General features: G+C 54.8%; 1 protein-coding gene across 5 annotated transcripts in view; it reads right to left on the bottom strand.

Moving 5' to 3' along the window:
* The window catches only part of Kcnab2 (potassium voltage-gated channel subfamily A regulatory beta subunit 2), an 81,325-nt gene that overhangs the window by 28,308 nt on the left and 40,217 nt on the right, over nucleotides 1-12,800 (bottom strand). The gene's annotated exons all lie outside the window — the stretch shown is intronic.

Below are 12,800 nucleotides of genomic sequence, written 5' to 3'. Positions count from 1 at the left end.
AGTCACCAGGAAAGAAGAGGGAATGCATCCGCTCTGACATGGTGACTGAGGGAAGAAGCCAGGTCAAAGTGACAGAGGGGGCAAGAAGCGCACAGCAAGAGCCCACAAGTGCATCTGGAGTGAGCGAGTGAGTGAGAGAGTGACCTACGACCCTCCCTTCCCCATACCCATCCTAGCCTCAGCTCTCTCACTGGGCCTGGAACTCACTGATTGGGCAAGGCTGGCTGGCGAGTCTCAGGGATCCACTTGTCTCTGACGCCCCTCTCCAAGCACACACTGCCACGCCTGGCTTTGTATATGGCTTCTAGGGATCTGAACTCAGGTCCCCCAGCCTATGGGCCAGGCACTTTACTACCGAGGCATCTCCCAGTCTGTGCTCTGCCTCTGGGCACAGACTTGAAGAATGACACCTTGCGCTCACTGGGCAGTGCCTCTCACCATCCTCAGAAATGAAGATTCAAAGATGTAGTCTAGGTCAGGCCTTGCAGGCAAAACATCCCAAGCCTGATCCTGGCTAACTCCTTAGGATCAAAACAAAAAATGGGACAAACAAACAGTAGGCACTTGAAAGATCTTGTCACAGAAAACTCCGGCTTCCCATGGTGGGGCAGCCACAGACCCAATAGTGTGGCTCCCCTCACCTGTATGCTTTCACCACAGGTCAGCAAAACCTTAAGTCTCCATGAGCTCAGGCCTAATGCAAAGGCCAGCCCCAGCCCCGAGGGTGGGAATGGATCTGGGCACAGAGGCTTAGTGCCTTCACCAAGGATGTCCTGGAAGGTCACACAGGCGCCGCGGCAGAAGCCAGCACAGGCTAGCTCTGTTTCCTCCTGCCAACAGCCCACTTAGGGAGTGGAGTTTGCTGGCCTGGGGCCCTGTGCTCCAGACAGGCTAGGACCCTTTCCAAGAAAATTGGGTGGAAGAGGGGTTGGGAGAAGGGCAGTTGGGTTTCCTCTGCAGCCTGGACCCTGCCAGGGACTCGCAGAGGACAACCCTGGCCTTTCAAGGAGCATGTGGCAGCTGAAGAGGCCGCGGAAGGCAAAGCAGGCAGTCTTCTCCCTGCCTCTCCCTTTGGACAGCGCACGGGCAGCTCTTGGCATTGCAGCTTCCCCCGAGTAGGCAAAGCCTGAACCCAAACGAAGCTTTCCTCTGGCGTCTTTTGAATACACACCCTTCTCTGAACTTGTTCCTCAGAGCTCCGCGCAGTGCTGTGTGCTTGGCAGAGGGCGGCCTGCACAACACTCTGCAAACGCCTGTCTGCTCAGGACACCAGGGAGCCTGTTACAAACACAGTCCTGGACCTCCTGGACCCGGAGTGGGCCCTGGAGACTGATTTTTTAAAATGGCTTATTTTTATTTTTAATTACGTGTACGTTGGTGTGTCTGTATGTGGGCATGCACACGAATGTGAAGAGACCGGAAGAGGACACAGGGTGCCTGGTGTTGGAGTGACAGGTGGTCGTAAGCCACCTGACGAGGGTGTTGAGGATGAAATTTGGGTCCTCTGCGAGAGCAGTGTACACTTGTAACTGCTGAGCTACCTCCCCAGACAGAGGCGTGTTTAAGCTTTGAGCCACAGGTGCTGGTCTAGCTGAAGCCCCTCCCCTTCTCCTTTAGGCATTTCTCTGTGTTGCCGAACCATGGAATCTCACAGAGGCTGGGGCCTCGTCTCCTCCACAGCCACTTCTCACCACGCGGTGTGCCATCAACAGCAGAGCTGACCAGGGCTAGAAGACTCACCGTCGCTGTGGAGCAGGGGACCCACTGCTAAGTGTGTTCACAGAGAGCGCAGATCATACAAATCCACCAAAACGTGGACATACATGCCCACGGCAACACATTTCACCATCGGCAAAAGATGGGAATAACCCAGATGCCTGTCAACTGACAAATGGCTGGAGGCATTTTCTTATTTGAGGTTGTGAAACCAAGATGAGCCACATTGATACATTGCTATCAAGTCTACACGCCTTACAAGAGTAAGTTTCTGTCTCCTACACCTACTGTAATCCCGCACCCCATGCTTTGCAGCCTACGCTGAACTTGTGACCCCAAGACATGAGCCCACACCTTTGCCTCGCTAGACTAACATGTGATGACTCTTTCCACGTGATGTAGTCTCGCACTTATCCACCCCACAGGCAGCCCCGAGTCCCCGACTCTTCTGTCCAGGTGCTAACAACCAATGATCTCAACAGCCGTTTTCTAGCGACCCTAACCCTTCCTCACAAGAGGGACCTCAGAAGCCAGTGAGGGGCTGTTCTCTAATCCCACCTTAGGGCGAGGCAGTGGTCTGGCCAGTTCCTGTGCAGTTCCAAACACAGCTAAATCAGACAGTCATGGAAATGTTTATCCCCCTCAGGTCTAGCAAGGTTCCTTCCTCTCAGATGACGTTAGCTTATGTCAGGGTGCCATAAAACCACACAGCACAGGCCCTAGCGCAGTGTTGGGTGCCCTTCTGAGAGATCTGGAGACACACAGAGAAAGCGACAGCATGAAGGCAGGCATGTCTGCACCCCAAGAGCAGTGAGGGTCACCGCAGGCACCAGGGCTGGCAGAGGCGGGAGCAATGTGCCTCAGCACTTCCAGAAGCAGCATGGCCCCACCTGGATGCCAGATACCTGAGTCCTTGGGCTGCATTTTAATCCATCCAGCTATCCCAGCAGCCGTGGGGAAGCGAGGCAGATCCTTTCTGCAGAATCTCACCCCTGTCTAGCCTTGCAGATAGGACCACACTCCACCACTTAATGACCTTTCCTGGCCACAGTGCCCTCCTTCCCATCTGTCCTTACAGACTCACGTGGAGGGGGTGGGGAGATGGCTCAGTGGTTGCTGCTCTTGCAAGGTGCCCAGGTTCGGTTCCCAGAACCCACATAACAATTAACAGCTGGCCACAACTTCAATTCCAGGGTATCCAGTGACCCCTTCTGACCTCCACAGCACCAGGCACACACGTGGTGCACAAACATAAAGGCAGGAAAAACACCCATACACATGAGAAATAAAAATAAATCTTACAGAAAGGCACATGTGTATTCCCAGCTCTTCCTAGAAACCTCCTGTGGCTGGATGTGATCTCAGGCTGAATGAGCAAATTACAGCCTGCTCAATTAGTGTGGCAACCTGCCAGCATTCCTTGGCTCCTGGTAACAGCCTGGGGTCTGGAGGCAGGAAGGCAAGACTCAGGACTCCACAAGACTCTTACAAGACTTGGGCTCTGCAACGCCAGCTGCAGCTTCTGTGCTGTGGACCCCTTCAAGGAAGAAGTGAGGAAAAGTCCTGTTTCAGGGAACACGCTGGGAGATGAGTTAAGACCACTCAGTGCTGTCCTGTGCTTACAGAGGCGCAGGCTCCTCCAGGTGTTGGGAAGAGAAGGGTGGAAGGTAAACTAAGGCCACAGAGAGGGTGGGGGTATGACCTCAGCAGCACAGAAGGGTGATGCTCCTGAGAGACTTGCTCAGACAGTCTTTTTGGGGACAGACCTAGACGGTAATGGGAGGGACCTGGCCATCTGACAATCTGGGGAGACAAGCTCCAGGTAGCGGGAACAGAGGGGCAAGGACCCCGAGTATGGGAACACAGGAGAAGGAACTCATGCCTGCAGCCCTGAGCACTGGAGGACCATGAGGTGAAATCAGAGGCAGGAGGACTACCACATAGGAAGGCTGAGGAGCCTTTTCATCCCCCAGACCACAGAGAGAAGGGAAAAATCATCAGCCCCACCAGCAGATCCAGGGTCCAGGCCATAGAGTCCAGCTGCCGAGGCCACTTCTGCAGCAAGGTGGGGCTGGGAAGGGAGCTAGAGGGCGGGGCTCTCCTTGTACTCCCACAGGGAGTGGATGAACCAAAACACCGCTTCTCCTTCCTAAATCCTGGCATGCACGTGTATAATGCATGTTCACGTGCGTGTGTGCATGTGGGCACACATGTGATGAGGCAAGAGGTCAACCTCAGGTGCTGTCCATTCTGTCCTTTTGAGGCAGGGTCTCTTACTGTTTTAGAACTTTGTAATGAGTTAGGCTGGCTGGCTAGTGAGCCACAGGGATCTGCCTTTCTGCCTCCCTGACACTGTGGTTACAAGCATGTGCTAGCATGACCGCTCTTGCTTCTGCTTCTTTTTATAAGCAAGGGTCTGGGGGAATCAAACTTAGCTCCTTGCTTTCAGGGCAAGCATCTTTACTGACATCTCTTTGACCCGCTGTCTTTCGTTTTTAGTGGGGAAGAGTTGAGAACAGTTAGAAGGGTTGTTCCCCTTCCAGGTTCAGCTGAGCTGATGAGAGACTCAAGTCTTGCATGGCTGTTTCCGGAATGTCCTGAGCAGTGCTTATCTTTTTATGTTAATATTTACAACCAAGCTTAATCCAGTTTCAACCCAGTTACTAACGGAGAAGAGTTCACTAGGAAACAACTTGCTGGGATCTTTAATGAATGCTGGCCCAGTCACCTAGTTTGAGGGCAGCAGCTCAGAGGTCACCAGACATATCAGGGTCCCTGCGGATGAGGCAACCCTCACCCTGCCCATGGGAGAACTGTCTTCTGCTCTCCTTCCTCCTTGGGGATCAGGCTGCCTCCCGGGATGTCAGCCCAACATGGACTGGACCTAGGTGCAGCCCAAACCCTATTTTTGGAGCCTCAGGCAGAAAGACATGTAACCCATCTTTGCTAGCTTCCTGGGGCTGACCCAGCAGAGTCAGGACAGGCTGCAGACAGCAGCAGTGAGGGGCTGGCAGTCTGCAGGCCGGGGCTGGCGGCAGGAGCCCGCAGGCCTGTGCTCCCTCCAGTGCTAGTGAGCACCCAGGCAGGAGCCCGCAGGCCTGTGCTCCCTCCAGTGCTAGTGAGCACCCAGGCAGGAGCCCGCAGGCCTGTGCTCCCTCCAGTGCTAGTGAGCACCCAGGCAGGAGCCCGCAGGCCTGTGCTCCCTCCAGTGCTAGTGAGCACCCAGGCAGGAGCCCGCAGGCCTGTGCTCCCTCCAGTGCTAGTGAGCACCCAGGCAGGAGCCCGCAGGCCTGTGCTCCCTCCAGTGCTAGTGAGCACCCAGGCAGGAGCCCGCAGGCCTGTGCTCCCTCCAGTGTTAGTGAGCACCCAGGCAGGAGCCCGCAGGCCTGTGCTCCCTCCAGTGCTAGTGAGCACCCAGGCAGCCCCCTCAGCTCTCGGGGGTGCTGGGACTTCCTGCCATGCCTTGGATTGCATCTGTTTTACCATTCTTTGCATCTCTCATATGTTCTACTGTCCTGTATCACTTCACCGCACCTGATCATACTGACAAAAGACTCTATCAGGTGACCAGATGAGGCCGTTTTCTGAAGTTCAGCGCATATATACACTTTGGCGGCGGAACCTGATTAAACAAACCGCTGTCCACACTAGCCGGGCCTGTTTTCTCAGTGGGGAAGCAGGATCTAGTCACCGTCCACACTAGCCGGGCCTGTTTTCTCAGTGGGGAAGCAGGATCTAGTCGCCGTCCACACAGCCGGGCCTGTTTTCTCAGCGGGGAAGCAGGATCTAGTCGCCGTCCACACAGCCGGGCCTGTTTTCTCAGCGGGGAAGCAGGATCTCGTCGCCGTCCACACAGCCGGGCCTGTTTTCTCAGTGGGGAAGCAGGATCTAGTCACCGTCCACACAGCCGGGCCTGTTTTCTCAGCGGGGAAGCAGGATCTAGTCGCCGTCCACACAGCCGGGCCTGTTTTCTCAGTGGGGAAGCAGGATCTAGTTGCTGTCCACACTAGCCGGGCCTGTTTTCTCAGTGGGGAAGCATGATCTAGTCGCTGTCCACACTAGCCGGGCCTGTTTTCTCAGCGGGGAAGCGGGATCTCGTCGCCGTCCACACAGCCGGGCCTGTTTTCTCAGCGGGGAAGCGGGATCCAGTCCTCCCCGTTACTGTCGCAGTGCTCTCTGCCTTGCTCACCCCAGCTCGGTTACACAGGCCTTCTCTCCACCATGTCCTCCAGTGGGACTTAACCGTCAGGACCCAGCTCTCCTGCCACCTCCTCTGCTCAGCCTCCCTGCCACAGCCTCCACTCCCACCCCACCCCTGCACGCTTTAGGACTTCGAGACAGGCAGTGCTACTGAAATGTTTTTTTTTTTTCTTTTCTTTTTTTTCTGGATCCCGTTTCATTTCTCCTCCTTTCCTCCACCAAGACATGGTAGGCACAAGGACGAGAGGCCCTTGTTCCTTTTGTTCACACAGCATCTCCAGGGTCCAGCCGGGGTCCAGTGCCAGCATCCTCTTGATAAGCTGATGCTGAGCACTTACTAGGTCCCCATGAGCAGCTACATAAAACCAAACAAGGCTCATGGTCTCCCGCCTTGAGCAATTTCTGTCACCTTCATGAGCTCAGCTGTAGCCAACTGACTGAGAAATGGTCCTTCCCTCACAGATGACTTAGAATACAAAGACTTCAGGGCCTGTGGTCTCAGGGACCACTGCAAGTATTTTGTTTCTTTAAACTACACTCGTATGTTTGAATAATCGCCAAAGGAGCAAACACATCGTGCACAGAGAGGAAGACAAAAGCTGTCCCGACCGCCACTCACTCTAGAGAACAGCCAAACCCTGGGCTAGAACATGAGAAGCAGGTGATACCTGAACCTCAGATAAACACTTAACTTTTTATTGTAAGAATGTGCCAAATGTTGCATAGGACATACTGATACGAAAATATATACTTGCTGTCCACCTGAGGTTCTAATCCCATAAGCATCTTGCATTTTCATCCTTAACACTGGCAACCATATAAGGATTAGAGGAGACCGACCCCTTTGACCAACTGGCTCTGGAGGTTACAGAAAGGGAAGATGCACAGGATGGTCCATAGCCCGCCATATCTGTGGTCGGGAGCTGTCCTGGGTGCTGAATCCAGAGACACAGGGGATGTTCTTCCAAGGGTCTGAGAAAGCTCATCCTGCATGCAGGTCATTTAGACAGAACCTTCACTCCACAGCCTGTTACCATAGTTACAGTTGGATGCAGCCGATTTTGAAGCGACCTGCTGAAAACTACTTATCGTAGACACAACTCAATTTTAGGATGTGAAGGACACGTTCCTTTGTTCAGAGAACACAACTTCGGTTTTCCTTTCCAGAATGGGTTTGTGTTATAGATGTGAGCTGAAGTATTTTCCTTTAAATGTATTTAGACTTATTTATTTTGTGTGCTTGCATGGTTTGCCTGTAGAGGTCAGAAGAGGTCACTGATCCCCTGGAACTGGAGTTATGGATGGTAATGAGCCACCAAGTGGGTGCTGGGAATCAAACCTGGGTCCTTTGCAAGAGCAGCCAGTGCCTATAACTTCTGAGACATCTTTCCGTCTTATTTTAAAAGTATTTGTAGTGTGTGTGTGTGTGTGTGTGTGTGTGTACGTGTGTGCGTGCAGTATTTACAGAGGCCAGGAGGTGGCAGGTGTTCTGGTGGGCTTACAGGCATTGGGAACTGCCCTACTTTGGTGCTAGAGGCTGAACTCAGGTCTTTTGTAAGAACAATTAGTGCTTTTAATATCTGAATCATTTCTCCAGCCCCATTGAAGTGTTCTCAGTAATTCATGCTTAGCCAACTCCTAGTGTGAAGTTTCCAGAGACAAATGAAACAGCCTTTACCTGCTCATCAAGGTACGCCCCCCCAATGAAAACACCTCCAACAGAACTCTAAACCCAGGAACACGTATGTTTGGACAGCTAGGACTACAGCAGACACTCACTTTCTTCTTGGAGGAATTTCTATTCAGTTGGAGATTTCCAAACTGAAAATATTTACCCTAAGTCACAATAAAACTATGGCCAGTGTTTCCAGGGCTTTACCCCTCTCCCCTGCAGGCCCTCCTTGAAGTCCTCCTTAGATGTCCTGGGGACTCCCTGCTCACCCCCATCTCCAGCCCAGCCCTTACCGATACTTCATGCCTGTGCGCTGGGCGGTGCAGCCGTCCAGGGAAAGGCCGTGCATGCGGAGGAAGCTCTCCATGTTCCTGGCCTGGGCGGCTGCCCGCACCTCCCGCAGCCGCTGCAGCTCCAGCGTGTCTGTCTGGCGGACTGGATGCAGGGCCCAGTCTGAGTGGCATCTGCTGCTTACGCTCCGCAGACTCTCACTGTATGTCATGGACAGCATGGTGCCGCTTGGAGTTGTCGCTGTCCAGATGGGAAATGCCGAGTGGTGGTAGTTTAGAGAGCTTGTCAGTACCTCTGGGGCCCCAGGTTGGCCCACTGGAGGAGGCCAGATGCAGAGGTGACAGTCTTCGAGAACTGCCACCACGGCGTGCCGAGTCCTGGCCTGAGGTTCTCGTCATGCTGGGGCAAGCACTTGCCTGCCTCTGCCCCAGCAGCCATAAGAGAAGCGGGCCAAGCTGGGCTGCAGGCAGGGGCAAGCACTGTCCCCAAGCAGCACAATGTACCTGGGAGCACAGGGCGCATGCAGAAAGGGAGACTGTGAACACTCCCGAGGACAGTGCTGCTGCCCAGTGGTGGCGGAGGTGCCTTGTCACAGTGCTCTTTCGAGAGCATCACCTGTTGAATCCTGGTGAAAGGCTGTCCCAGGAAAGAAGCACAAGGCACACCCACTGCAGAAGCAAGCTCTGAGTGGGGTCCTGCCACAGGGTCACCTTATCCCACATGCCAGGGGCACAGGCCAGGGAGGCCATGTTTGTTCTCAAGCCTGGGAAAAGTGAACTGTGAGGTTCGCTGGAAATCCTACTGCACCGGCAGAGGTCTCTGGGCTCTCTGCTTCCTGACAGCGCATCACAGTCCATGGAGCTTTAGCAGGAGGGTTCGAGGGGCGGTGGGCTAATTGGTTTGGGAGGTGCCCTGCTGGCTGAAGTTGCAGTTCTTGCCTGGATAGCCATTACAAGCTCAACATTAAAGGCAGAACTCCCTCCCCTCGGTGGGGTCCCCTGCTCTCTGCCTGACTTCATCTGGAGAGTGTCTTTAGACACAGACGCCCCTAACCACATTGATGTATGACCTCTGACACAGCTCCCTGCTAGCCCTCCCCTCCCCAGGCCTAGATGTTAACTAGGTGCTGAGTTTCTGTTCTCATGACAGGAATGTGCTGTTTAATGCAAACTAAGCATCCCTGAAGCGCTAGTTCCAACCAATTATGTACACCGATCCTTGGAGCCCCCACCGCTCCCCAAGGGGTATACAGCCTTTGTTCTCTGGAATTAAAGTTGGACCAGCCATCAGCTGTTCCTGGGGTGTGTGACCCCTGTACAGTTCTCGCAGGCCATTCCAGGCACCAACTGTCTCCTGCCCCTCCTGACTTCGTGGGTTGATGGGAGGCAGTCCCCAGGCAGGAGGAGAGCCAACAACGTCACAGCTCACACATCCAGGAACATTCCTAGAGTCTTCCGGGCTGATGACGTCACTCTCAGAGACCCAGGTCTCTGAATGGGGACATGAGTGGCAGCCCTGACAGTGGACACTGGCATAGCTGAAAGGACCAGCTCTAAGGGCCCTTGCACCTACAATCCTCCTATGGGGCCACTGCAGGGACATGGGCACTGTGGCCGCAAGAGGGATAGGGAGCCACACCCTGCTCAGTAAGGACACAGTGGCAGGTGTAGGTGAGACAGGGGTCTGCACTCCAGGGCCCTGCCCTTGTCATCTCTGCCCAGACGAGGCTCCCTGGCCACAGAAGCGTCACTAGAAGGTTCTAAGTTCCTATTTCAGTTGGGGCAGATGCAGTGGTGAGACTGTAACCCTTCCTGTTTGCTAGAAGGCAACCAGCTTGGTGCCACCCTTTGTCCAGGACACAGCAAGCTCGATTAACACAGGCAGGAGCTGAAGGGGCACTGAGAGGCCCTGGCCTAGGGCTGGCCCCTCTGTGGGCTAGAGGAAGGACCCTCCCACTAAGGACGGGAACGTGAGATGACCATGTACAAAGTCCTCCCAGCCTGGGTCACCTCTCCCCTGGCCTGAGAGGGCACTGCAGGCAGGGGTCACCTTCAGGAATCTTGTACCTGGCCCTTGCTCAGAGGCCTTCCCTGCAGTTATCTTTGTATGAAGACTGTTCATACCTAGCATGGGGCTTAGTTCACAATAGGCGCTTGGAGTACTTACTGCATGTGCAGCTCAGCGTGTGTGCGTGCGTGTGTGCGTGTGCGTGTGTGTGTGTGCATGTGCGTGTGTGTGTGTGTGTGTGTACGTGTGCGTGTGTGTGTGTGTGTGTGTGTGTGTGCGTGCGCGTGCGTGTGCTCGCTCAGAGAGTATGGAAAGACCAATGAACAATGAGATCCCAGGGAGGGACACACACACACATACATACTGATCCCAGAGAATCCCAGAGAGAAAGACAGACACAGAGAAACAGAGAGAGAGAGAGGAGAGAGACAGACAGGAGAGAGAAAGAGAGAGAGAAAGAGAGAGACAGAGACAGAGAGACAGTATCTGTCACAGCTTGGATCTTCTGCCCTGAGCGTGACTAGACGGTGCCTCCCCTGGGCAGATGCTGTGCTGGCTGCACACGGTCAGAGCCTTGCTTGTTGGGCGTGGCCCCCATCACGTCCTTTGCTGTGAGGCATTTATCAGCTTTGAGCAGATACTTTCCTAAAATTGTCCTGACTGCTCTGCCTCCCTGTGGCTGCCTGCTCCTGTTCCCAGCAGTGCCCATGAAGCCCACAGTAGGGGTCCAGACCTCCAGAAGGCAAGCCTAGGCCTTGCCAGGCCGAGCCCCAGTGGCAGTGTCCCTGAAGCAGCACTGGGGCTGGCTGGGTGCTGGGCTCAGGCTCAGCAGTGACTTACAGTCTGCTCTGTGGTGGGACTGACATTCGCCACTGCTCACAGTTTCAGAGTGGGAGTGGGGTGCCATGCTCAGGGCTCTGGATGCTGAAACTGATGGCACTGTGGGAAAGACCCATTTTTCAAGGAAAATCTGTCTGGGGCTGCAAAATGGGCCCAGCCCATGATGAGAAACATCGGAGGGGAAGGGGACCTGAAACCCACAGGTGGCAGGGCAGGCTTCCTCTCCCTCCTGCAGGCTGGCTGCTGGCTCCTCTGGCAGGCGCAGGGCAGCAGTGGGCAGCTGGTCTGGAGGTGCTGCATGGCCAGCAGCCGGCCCTGTGTGGAGTGGAGGCCAGCTCTCTCTTCCCTGGGGTGACAGAGGAGGCCAGCTGGGCAAGCTACAGCTGGAAACTCTTCCCGAAAAGTGGGCAAGATGTACACGCTCTCAGCCAGGCTGGAATCAATAACCATTAGCTTTGAAGACACTGCCTACAAAAGCGCAGGGGTCCGCAGGGGTCTGCAGGAGTCTGCAAACACTGGCAGGGCCCCAGCGTGGGATGACAGAGGCTCAGGCTGTTGGGTCCAGGATGGGACAGTGCTCCCTCTACCACCATTCACGACATGACAGAGGCTTGTCACCAGGCTGCTGGAGGTGTAGCAAGGAACACACCTCACAGGAGCAGGTGACCAGCCCAAACGTGTGCACTATGGCAGGAGCCGTGATGAGGAATAGTGTGTGGAGAACAGTCTGCTATCTAAGCTGGTGTGTAAAGTAGGCCCCTCTGACAGGAGACAAGTGACCGGCAGCTAGAATGAGCCTGGCAGACACCAAACATCACCAGGAAAAGACGGACAGTAAAAACTCGCCCTTTGCAGAGAATGCATGCAACTCCTTAGAGCATAGAAGGAGACCGGGGAACGCAGGAAAGAACAGGCCTGCTGCCTCCCTGGTCGGCCGCATGTCCATCACTGAGGAAATGCAGGTTCTGTGGCACAGGGGTGGGGACAAGAGCCTTCTGTTACAAGTGAGGAGAACTGGGTGAGGGTGGCAGCCGAGAGCAGAGGGTCCATAGTACCACAGTGTGTGTGTGTGTGTGTGTGTGTGTGTGTGTGTGTGTAGCTTGAGGGGAGGCTGGACAGCCATTCAGAGGAGGTGGGCTATAGCTGTGTAAATGGTTTCTGGGTTCTGGCAGCCTGGTGCAGATGGATGAAGCTTTACAGTCTGGTCTCCCTCAGGCTGTGACTATACTCTGGGCTTTTCTTAAATATAGAAAGGAAGGGTTCTCAGCCCTCTTTCAAGGCTCCTTCCTCCTGCCTGAGAAGTGCAGTGACCTCTGACCTCTGAGTTAGAACACAGCAGCCTCTTCCTGGGTGAGGCTCTCTGGAACGCTAACCCTACATCCTACCTGGTCTCTAAAAGAATGAGCATCACCCCCCCCCCCATTAGGACCTGCCAATTCCACACACTGGTAGGCTTTCTCTGAAAATCTATTCCTGTCGGCTGGGGGCTCGGGGACTCCACTCGAATTAACATGATGATACGAAAAAGTGAGGTGCCGGCAACGCTAACCTCATTAAGTCGGCAGGAATCGCTTCCTCCCTCCCCAGTTTGCCTTCCACCTGGAGCTTCCGAACCAGGGATACATACTAACAGCCACCGAAGCCCTGCCTCTCTGCCAAATGGCAACACGTGTCTGGAGGCTGAAGACTAGCCGGAAGCTTCCGGAGCCGAAACACAGGGAAGTGGTCACCATCCTAGGGTGCGGCTCTGCAGCTCACTGCACGCACACACACGCGCACACACGCACACACACACACACCATGGGGTTTTGCTCCAGAATAGTCAGCGACCGAATAAGCAACTCTGGCTCCTACAGGCTTCCCAGGCAGACTTCTCAGACAGCAACAAACCTTGCGGACAGCACTGCCAGCCCAAGTCACGGGTGCGGAATCTCAATCAGGGGTAATGCCAGCGGACAGAGAGACAGCCAGGCCAGCGCTGCACAGGGTGGCCAGCAAGCAGGAGCAACGGCGGCCGCAACAGGGTGGTGGGCGCAGCCAGGCGGGAGCCCGCCCACCCTCCTCCATCCAGCAC

This window comes from Meriones unguiculatus, chromosome 3 (assembly GCF_030254825.1).
Source record: "Meriones unguiculatus strain TT.TT164.6M chromosome 3, Bangor_MerUng_6.1, whole genome shotgun sequence".
Classification (NCBI taxonomy): domain Eukaryota; kingdom Metazoa; phylum Chordata; class Mammalia; order Rodentia; family Muridae; genus Meriones; species Meriones unguiculatus.
Note: the sequence above shows the minus strand (reverse complement) of the source record. Positions and strands in the feature narration are given on the sequence as shown.